Source organism: Hemitrygon akajei, chromosome 7 (genome assembly GCF_048418815.1).
Source record: "Hemitrygon akajei chromosome 7, sHemAka1.3, whole genome shotgun sequence".
NCBI lineage: Eukaryota > Metazoa > Chordata > Chondrichthyes > Myliobatiformes > Dasyatidae > Hemitrygon > Hemitrygon akajei.
Window position 1 is genome coordinate 172,500,890 of NC_133130.1, and position 10,933 is coordinate 172,511,822.

The 10,933-nt window shown below is 43.8% G+C and overlaps 1 long non-coding RNA gene across 1 annotated transcript in view; it reads right to left on the bottom strand.

The window, feature by feature from the left end:
• LOC140730106 (uncharacterized) overlaps nucleotides 1–10,536 on the bottom strand; it is a 31,709-nt gene extending 21,173 nt beyond the window's left edge. Inside the window, exons 1-2 of the long non-coding RNA XR_012099519.1 lie at nucleotides 10,418–10,536; nucleotides 514–597 (exon numbers count right to left, since the gene is read on the bottom strand). This is a non-coding gene — a long non-coding RNA (uncharacterized lncRNA). The remainder of the gene's footprint in view (nucleotides 1–513; nucleotides 598–10,417) is intronic.
• Nucleotides 10,537–10,933: the final 397 nt, after the last annotated feature.

The following is a 10,933-nucleotide window of genomic DNA, read 5'->3' on the forward strand; positions in this document are numbered from 1 at the left end:
CAGATTTCCTCGTGAAATCTCTACTGTACCCTCTCCAAAGCATCCACATTCTTCCTATAATGAGGCAACCAGAACTGAACTCAGTACTCCAAGTGAGGTCTAACCAGAGTTTTATAGAGCTGTGGCTTCAATTTGGCCTGTGCCTGTCCTTCCACACTCTTCCACGCTCTCGGTGATGGGTCCGCCACCTCACCTTGCCTCGGTTCTGCCACATCGAATTAGCTCCAAGTTCAAAGGGAAGCTATGGACTATTGCTTGTGATGATTGTTTGCCGGAAGAAAATGTGGTTAACAAAATATTTAGTTGCTACCCTTGTTTCGTTAACCACCAGCTAGAAGCCGCTGAGGTTCACCAGTGCTATCTTAAACCAAAAGATACATTAGGGATATTTAAGGGACACTTAGACACATGGATTATGTGGGAGGGAGGAGTGAGATTGTTCTTAGAATAAGATAAAATGTCGGCACAGCATCGTGAGCTGAAGAGCCTGTGCTGTGCTATACAGTTCTTTACCTACGTCTATGTCTTCCATCACCTCGTGGCTCTTGAACTCAATCCTCCGACTAAAGCGGGCAACGCACCACACGCCTCATCCATCTATGAGAAAGTTCAGGAACAAGTGATGTTACTCAAGCATACAATGCAAAAGTTCTGATTTTTAATATATGTTCTGTTTATTTCACTGAAGGTAAAACACAGTGATATTTCCCCATGTGCCGTGTGGCGAGGATAAACTCTCGTCAACGTCCAGATGGATGTGACACCCGGTCACTGTCCCAGCTCATCACTCCACTTCTCCCAATGTGAATCCAGATCAACCCGCTTCCCTCTGAGACTTTTGAATCGCCCCGGCGAGCACTTGCTGGTTTATCGAACTGTGGAAACAGGCCCTTTGGCCAGCTCGTCCATGTCAAACTATTACTCTGCCTAGCCCTACTGAACTGATCACCTCACCCGTCCACGTACTTATCCAAATGTTGAAGCCGATCCCTCAGCCATCACTTCCAGCTGGCAGCTCGTTCCACACTCTCCCCACCCTCTGAGTGAAGAAGTTCCCCCTTAAATATTTCACCTTTCACCCCTAATCTCCAGGTATTGTTGAAAGTGCACCGACTGGTTGCACCATAGTCCGATACAGATTTTCGAAGGTGTAGGACACGAGAAGTTGCAGCCAGTCATGGGACTCTGCCCAGTACATCACAGGCACGTTCCGCCCGCCAGCGGTAGTATCCACAGGAGGCATTGCCTCAAGAAAGCAACATCCATCATCAAATATCCCCACCATCTGGGGGCATGTCACTTTCCCACAGTTACCATCCGGGGGGGGGGGGGGGGGGCGGGAAGGGGAGGTAGGGAGGCCTGACATGTCAACGTTCAATAACAGCTACTTCAATTCCAAACACAAAAACTTCTGTTGATACTGGAAATCCAGAGTAAACACACATAAAATACTGGAGGAACTCAGTAGGTCAGGTGGTAAGGAACAAGGAAACAACTTTTCGGGCCGAGACTCTTCATCAGGACCTTCTTAAACTTTAACCAACACACCACAGCAAATACCTAATACGTGCAAATGTACGTGGGGACTAAAGCTGATCATTCCGTTATTGAACAACCCTTTCATAGTTCACCTTTCACCCTTAACCCTTGGCCCTAATCACTACAGTTTACTCTGACCTCTTGGCACTAAAATTGACTTTTTGTTCTAATTATGTTCTTTCTTGTAAAAGTTATTTAATTTATGCTTTTCTTGTGAATGCTGCTAATCTGCTGCCATGTGCCTATGATGCTGTTGCAAGCTGGGTTTTCATTACCCTTGTGCATACACGTACTTGTTCTGCATATGACAACAAACTCACCTTTGCCTCAATTTTGACTTTGAGAAGAGATTTATCTCTTAAATTAAGTTCTGCTTTTAGCAATGCCTATCCTGCCATTTTGGATACGGTATTTTCCAGAGTTCCCTGACTGCTCCTCCATTTATTTAAAAGTACTGGGTAATTTACGAGCAGATTTTGTAATATGGTGGGCTTTATTCTAGGACATGATGTCCAATAGATTCAGAATTATTTACTATGCTTCATGTGTGTAAACACTGGAGAAAGAAAATATCTGTACAAACAGTATTGTGCATATTGCAACATCCATCACCCATCATCAGGGACCCCCACCACCCAGGCCATGCTCTCTTCTCACTGCTGCCATCAGGAAGAAGGTACAGGAGCCTCAGGACTGACTCGCAGATTTAGGAACGGTAATTACCCCTCAGTCATCAGGCTCCTGAACCAGAGGGGATAACTTCACTTGCCCCATCACTGGACTGTTCCCACAACCTGTGAACTAGGTTTCCAGCTGCCTATCACCTCTCTCATGATTCTGCCTTCTTCTACTACCCATAGTGCTTTCCCCTTACATTCCTTCTTCACCTCTCCTGCCTATCCCCTCCCTGCTTCCCCTCCCCCACCCCTTGATCTTTCCTCTGATTGGTTTTTCACCGGGCACATTCCACCCTCCCCCTACCTTCTTTATGGGGCCCCTGCCCCCTCCTTCTTCAGCCCTGACAAAGGGTCTCAGCCCGAAACGTTGACTGCTCATTTCAACGGATGCTGCCCGACCTGCTGAGTTCATCCAGCTTGTTTGTACGTGTTGATTTGACCACAGCATCTACAGTACACTTTGTGTTTAGGTTTCAGGGACTCTTCATCTCATGTTCTCAATATTTATTGCTTAGTTATTTGTTTTTTTTAAAAATCTCTTTCTTTTTCTATTTGTAGCTTGTTATTTTTTGGCACATCAGTATTATCTGTCGTGTTGGGTGCCGTCTTTCATCGATTCTATTGTGTTTCTTGTATTTACTGTGAATGCCCACAAGAAAATGAACCTCAGGGTAGTGTATTGTGACATATTGTACTTTGTTAATAAAAGTGCTTTGAACTTTGAACATTTATTCCAATATTCAAATAATATTGAATTAATAGCTAATATGAGTGGGCATAACATTCAGGGGTTTGGAGGAAAGTATAACTGGGTCATCTCTGGATTTAACTGGAAAGTCCTTTCCACAGAGAGTGGTGGGTGTGTGGAACGCCCTGCCAAGGGTGGTAGCTGAGGCAGTTACATTAGGGGTATTTAAGAGACTCTTAGATAGGCAAATGAATGAATGAAAAATGGAGGGCTATAAAGGAAGAAAGGGTTAGACTGATCAAAGTTCAAAGTAAATTTATTATCAGTGAACATATATATCACCATATGCAACCCCGGTGATTCTTCTTCTTGCAGGCATTCACAGTAGAACAAAGAAATACAATAGAATCAATGAAATCTACACACGAAGTCTGACAAACAGGCATCTTATAGTAGGTGGAATGGTCAGCACAGTGTTGTGAGCTGAAGGGTCTGAACTGTGCTGTAATGTTCTAATTGCCACTTCCCTGAATGTGACACATATAAAAACATTGGAGATTTACCAACGGTCTTTAAATCAGTGTACTTTCTGAATTTCCATTTGTGGAATAGATGTTGATACGAGTGCTGTAGATGTGACAGATAGCACTATATTGTGTCAAACGAAGTATAGAAAACAGAAAAGAAAAAATTTACCAAATTATTTAGCAGCTGTAAGATATGGTTCTATCAGTTTAATGGCCCACGGCCAACAAGGCTCTTTCTTTTTTCATTTACGTGTGTTTTATGCTGTGCTAAATCTATATTTTGTCGGCAATTTCCCGTCTCTTGCAGGAACCAGAGTCCTGTATTTCTGAGAGCAGCAGTCTTTGTCTGGGCTGCCAGCTTCTCTGATTTATACAGAGTTGATTTTCACCTCTGAGTTTAGCATCCTGAAGTTTGCCTGCATCTGTTTGCAGCTGTATAGTAACAGCACTATATTACATCAAAAAGGCTGGATTGCTGCTATCAAGGAGGAGGCACAGGAACTTGAAGGCGAACACTCAATGTTTCGGGACCAGCGTCTTCCCTCTGTCTTCAGATTTCTGAATGGACATTGAACCCATGAACACTACCTCACTATTATTTTTGGCTCTCATTTTGCACTGCACGCAATATTTAATTTAATTTTTATATATAGCTCTTATTGTAATTTATAGATTCTTGTGTTATAATGTATTGCAATGTACTGCTGTCACAAAGCAGCAAATTTCACAGCACATGCCAGTGATGTTAAACCTGATTCTGATTCTGATCGATTGAGTCGAGGAAAAATCTGCCAGGCAGATAAGAAATGGAGAGCCTTCACCTCCGGCAGTTGTAATAAAACCTTTATTGGTCATTTATTTTATTATCATCGGCAAGGTCATCATATCTGCTGCTCCCCCGCTGTCCTTGTGAAGGTGACGGTGAGATGCCTTCTTAAGTTCCATCAGATATTTAAGAGTTAACTGTACAGGGTAGGTCTGGAGACATGTGCAGGCCAGAATGGGTGAAGAACGGCAGACTTCTCCCCTGGAAGGATATTGATGATCTAGCTTGACACACACAAAATGCTGGTGGAGCTCAGCAGGTCGGGCAGCATCTAAGGAGAGGAATTGGCAGTCGGTGTTTCAGACCGGGATCCCTCATCGGTGCTGGATTTCCTGCATCTGCAGAATCCCCTGGGTTGATAAACCGGTGAGGTTCTATGGCTTTTCTCACTGAGGGCAGACTCTTTGCACTTGAAGAAACGTAGGAGCATTGAACAATAGGATGATTAGGCCAAGCCTGGTCCTCTATCTCAGAGCTTCCCAACCTGGGGTCTACGGACCCCTCTGTTAAAAGTAAGGGTCCGGGGCATAAAAAAGATTGGAACCCCTGCTCCATCTCTGTGGCACATTTCTACATCGAACCCATACACCTCGATGTCTTTGTGTTTAGAAATCTATGTAGCTCCATCTTAAATTCACTCATTGGCAACTTGATTAGCTACCTCCTGCACTTAATAAAGTGGCCACTGAGTGTATGTTCATGGTCGTCTTATGCTGTAGCCCATCCAGTTCAAGGTTTGACGTGTTGTACATTCAGAGATGTTCTTCAACACACCACTGTTGTAACGTGTGGTTATCTGAGTTACTGTCGCCTTCCTGTCAGCTTGAAGCAGTCTGGCCATTCTCCTCTGACCTCCCTCATTAACAGGGTATTTTTGACCACAGAACTGCCGCTCACTGGATTTTTTCTCTCTCTCACTATCCTGTATCTGGAGACTGTTGTGCATGAAAATCCCAGGAGATCAGCAGTTCCTGAGATACACAAACCACCTTTTGCACAAATGATCATTCTGCTGGCAAAGTCACTTCGAACACACTTCTTCCCCTTTCTGACATTTGGTCTGAACAACAACAAAAACTCTCGACCAGGGCTGCATGCTTTTATGCAAATGAGTTGCTGCCACGTGATTGGCTGATCAGATATCTATATTAACATACAGCCACTGAGTGTATATTGTGACCTGGACTTCACAGATATCTGTCATAGGGTTCACCATCCTCTCTGGCTGAGGAAATTTCTCATCTCGCTTCTAAATGCCACACCTTTGATTCTAGATTCTCTAATCAGGGATGCATTGTCTTCGCATCCATCCTGTTATAACCTATTTTAAAAATAAATAATTTATTTCCATTGTTAATTGATTAACTGGATTTTAAGTCCCTATCATGGTAATATTTGAAATTGTGGCCATCAATGATTTGCACAAGCATCTGATCTGGTAATCGAGAGCGCTAAAGATAGAGGTCTATGCGGTAGGGAAATTCTAGGCTGTCTCTAGAGTCGGTTTCATGGTTGGCACAACGTTATGGGCTGAAGGGCGTGTAATGTGCTGTAAATTGCTGTTTCTAAGTATGGATAGGAGAAGCAGAATCAGAATTAGATTTATTATCACTAACATATGTTGTGAATTTTGTTGTTTTACACCAGCAATACAGGGCACTACATAAAATTTGCTATCAATTATATTAAGAAATATAAAATATACCTAGTGCAAAAAGAGAGAATAATAGTGAAGTAGTGTCTAAAGTGAATTGTCTGTTCTGAATTCTGATGGTGGAGGGGAAGAAGCTGTGCCTGAATCGTTGAGTGTGTGTCTTCAGGCTCTCTACCTCCTCTCAGAAGGATTGAGCCGCCCTGATCCAAAACGCTTAGGGCCAGAAGCATTTTGAAGGTCGTACCTTTCAGGTTTTGGAATATATAAGAGATAGCTTGGGATTGCCGTCATTTCTGACCTGAATTTACTGCATATGCTCCGGTAAGCAGTCTTTATCTCACATCACACGTATGTACTGATGCAGCCATTCAGCGCATTCGATTTTCATCAGCGGTGATCTTGGCAAAACTCATCAATGAATTTCTCTGCTGCTTTGTGATCAGCAGACACTTTATCACCGCAAATTTTAAACATTTACTGCTGTGCCTTTTCTTAAATTTCTGCAATAAGCCCGCTGAATATTCAGAATTACCTTCAATTTTCAGTTCTTAGTGACAGATCTTTGCTTGTTTCATGATCAATGTCCTGTTAAGCATCATATGTTCACTCCGACGCTGACAAATCCACTCTTTCAATACACAATCAAGATCTTCATTTTCCACTTAACATAGTATTTTTCTATTTGTCATTAACTCCCGTTCATTACATATATACGTAAGGTCACTTCTCAGAATTGCTTGTGATGTACAGAGACTTGTACGTCTCCTGGGAACCTTCCACTGCGCCTTGTGGAACTTTCCATTTGATGCGCCATGTCAGCGCTCAAAAATTTCAAGTTATAGAGGTTTTTGGATTTTGGAATTTCAGATAAGGGGTACTCAAGCTGTCAAGAGACAAGGGCCTGTCCTGGGAGTGAGGGTCCTTAATGATAGATGTCACCCTTCTGAGATCTTTGCTGGGCCCAAGATGTCCTCAGTGTTGGGAAGGTTAACACCCAAGATGGAGCAGGCTGAGTTTGCAATCCTCTGCAGCTTTTTCCAGTCCTGTGCAGTGGTGCCTCCACACCAGACAGTGATGCAGCCAGTTAGAATGCTCTCCACGGTACATCTGTAGAAATTTACAAGTGTCTTTGGTGACATATCAAACCTCCTCCAACTCCGAATAAATGGTGTCATGCCTTTTTTGAATTGCATCAGTATGTTAATAATAATAATAATAATAAAAATAATAACAACTTATTTATAGAGTACTTTTCATCCAGATGGTGTAATTCAAAGTGCTTTACAATGGGATAAAGTGCAAATATGGAAATAAAATAAAAAATAAAAATAAACATGAAAATAAAAGACAAAAAGATGTTAGTTAAAAGCAAGCTTAAATAAATGAGTTTTGAGCTGTTGTTTAAAAGCATCAAATGAGTTTGCATCCCTTATAGTTTTAGAATGGGAGTTACACAGTTTAGGAGCGTAGTTCAAAAAAAGAAGACATGCCAATTATCTTTTGAGGGAAGTTGTTTAAATTGTTGGGCCCTGCAAAGATCTTGAGAGATGTTGATATACCATAAGGTTTAAAGGTTCAAAGGTTCATTTTATTGTCAAAGTACACAACTCTGAAATTCTCCTTCTCCAGATAGCCATGAAACCAACAAAGAAAAGAACAGCAGATTGATCATCAACCCCCAAATCCCTCCTCCCTGCACAAAAAAAAGAACAAAAACGGAATAGGTACATGAATCCCCAAATCCCCCTCCCTGCGCAAAACAAAACGGAGAAAAATCAGGCAAAAAACACGGAATACAAAAATAACATAAGACTGAAAGGAAGTTCGCAGTCCAAGTCCACAGCCAAAACGCAGAAAACCTGCGTAACATTCTCCCTCTCTGTAGCAGAGCTACCTCACCAGAGATCAAAAGGCAGTCTCCCCCTCTCTGTAGCAGAGCGATCTCACTAGTGAATAAAAGGCAGTCTTCCTTCTCCATAGCAGAGTGATTTCAACAGTAATAAAAAGGCAGTCTCCCCTTTCTGTAGCAGAGCTACCTCACCAGTGATCAAAAGGCAGTCTCCCCTCTCCGTAGCAGAGCGATCCCACCAGTGATCAAAAGGCAGTCTCTCCTCTCCGTAGCAGAGTGATCCCACCAGTGATCAAAAGGCAGTCTCCCCTCTCCGTAGCAGAGTGATCCCACCAGTGATCAAAAGGCAGTCTCTCCTCTCCGTAGCAGAGTGATCCCACCAGTGATCAAAAGGCAGTCTCCCCTCTCCGTAGCAGAGTGATCCCACCAGCGATCAAAAGGCAGTCTCCCCTCTCCGTAGCAGAGTGATCCCACCAGTGATCAAAAGGCAGTCTCCCCTCTCCGTAGCAGAGTGATCCCACCAGTGATCAAAAGGCAGTCTCCCCTCTCCGTAGCAGAGTGATCCCACCAGCGATCAAAAGGCAGTCTCCCCTCTCTGTAGCAGAGTGATCCCACCAGCGATCAAAAGGCAGTCTCTCCTCTCCGTAGCAGAGTGATCCCACCAGTGATCAAAAGGCAGTCTCCCCTCTCCGTAGCAGAGTGATCCCACCAGCGATCAAAAGGCAGTCTCTCCTCTCCGTAGCAGAGTGATCCCACCAGTGATCAAAAGGCAGTCTCTCCTCTCCGTAGCAGAGTGATCCCACCAGCGATCAAAAGGCAGTCTCTCCTCTCCGTAGCAGAGTGATCCCACCAGCGATCAAAAGGCAGTCTCTCCTCTCCGTAGCAGAGTGATCCCACCAGTGATCAAAAGGCAGTCTCTCCTCTCCGTAGCAGAGTGATCCCACCAGCGATCAAAAGGCAGTCTCTCCTCTCCGTAGCAGAGTGATCCCACCAGTGATCAAAAGGCAGTCTCCCCTCTCCGTAGCAGAGTGATCCCACCAGTGATCAAAAGGCAGTCTCCCCTCTCTGTAGCAGAGTGATCCCACCAGCGATCAAAAGGCAGTCTCTCCTCTCCGTAGCAGAGTGATCCCACCAGTGATCAAAAGGCAGTCTCCCCTCTCCGTAGCAGAGTGATCCCACCAGTGATCAAAAGGCAGTCTCCCCTCTCTGTAGCAGAGTGATCCCACCAGCGATCAAAAGGCAGTCTCCCCCTCTCTGTAGCAGAGCTACCTCACCAGTGATGAAAAGGCAGGCAGCTGACATTTCAATCTCCCTTGTCTCTCTTGCCACGAGGTTCCCACATGCTGCCTCAGCCTCCTGAATCCCCTCAGAAACTGCACAGCACTGAAACACCCAAACAATCTCCAAACTGCAAATCACAGGCCTCAACAGTTCCAAAATCACATTCAAGACGAAAAATTATTGTAGAAGACATAAAAGAAGTGAAATGAAGTGCAAGATGGTTTCGTGAACTATCCAGAAGATGTCAATCGAAGGAGTGTTATGTGCAAGTGCCATCTAAGATCATAAGATATAGGAGCAGAATCAGGCCATTTGGCCCATCGAGTCTGCTCCACCATTTCATCATGGCTGATCCATTTCCCTCCCAGCCCCAATCTCCTGCCTTCTCCCCATATTCTTTCATGCCCCGACCAATCAAGAATCGATCAGCCTCTGCCTTAAATATACATAAAGACTTGGCCTCCACAGCTGCCTGTGACAGCGAATTCCACAGATTCACCGCTCCCTGGACAAATAAATCCCTCCTCATCTCTGTTCTAAATGGACATCCCTCTATTTTGAGGCTGTGTGCTCTGGTCTTAGACTCTCCCACCATAGCACAGAAGTACACATATAATACACAATAACATATGAAAGTAAGGATAAAATCTACAGATGAATTATACATAAATAAACAAAGTGAAGTGCATAAATTAAATATTGTGAAGTACAGAACAGATTAACCAGAGACGCTTTGAATGCAATGCAGCAGGGAGTTCAGAAGCCTAATGGCCTGAGGGATGAAATTGTGTTTTATTTTACAAACAAACACACAAGGTACAAACATTTGGCATTTACAAGACAGTTAGTACATTCAAGTTAAAATATGGTTACTATCGACTATTTTGCTCCCGGAAGCACCCCCCCCCCCCCCATTGCAACTGCAAGGACAGCTGGGCATGAACGTATCCTTCGAAAGGAGGCAGGCAGTCAGCTGGGCAGCGCTTTCCACTGTCCGCCGCCTCGACCCGTGAACGGCCATCTTGGCCAGGCCCAGGAGCAAGCCCACCAGGACCCACCCGCTTCCGAACTGGGTGCCCGTATATGAGGAGCGCGGGTCTACAATGCAGCTGGAACCTCAGCAGCAGCCCAATTTTCCCATCCTTACCGTTCTTGTTCTATGCATCGGAGTCTCCTGGCTGTCAGTGGAAAGTTTAACAGGTTGCTGGGTGGATGGGTGGGACCCTTAACAATACTTCCCAGAGTCATTTAGCCCAATTTCCTGAAACTCCTTATGAAATATAGGCACAGTTCAATGGAGCAGCACCGGTTGTTTGAATAGATGCTCACAACTTTCATTGCACACGGGGCATGAAAAGCCACTCTCCTCACCTTACCTGGCAACATCAGTGCCTGTAGCCGTTAACTCCGTGTGGAGAAGTTGCTCACTTCAACTTCGAGAATGGGCTCACGCACTTAGCGGCTTTTATAGATCCTGAAACGTGCTGATGGCTTTATGGATGGTGAAGCGAAGAAATGCTTCCTTATACTAAGGTTATTTATAGTCCCCACAAGCCTTCAATGCCTCAACTGATAAAATTTCAAAAAGCTTATGTATCCCAAATCTGTATTATAGATTTACAGCTGGTACCTTTTATGTAATAACAATTTAATCTCTATTATAAAGTCATTAAAATGTATTTGTGGACCAATCCATTGCATAATGGCACAATTTAACAGAGAGATCAATTAAGCACCAAATCCTGTTTTACGATTATTATACATATTATAGAATGTTGCAGGACTTGATGCAATGGCATTAATTTGAGATTTTTTTTTCTATGAAGATGTATTGGAATACAATTCCCCAGTCCCAACTTTTCATACATATTTAAAAATATAATAAATAAATA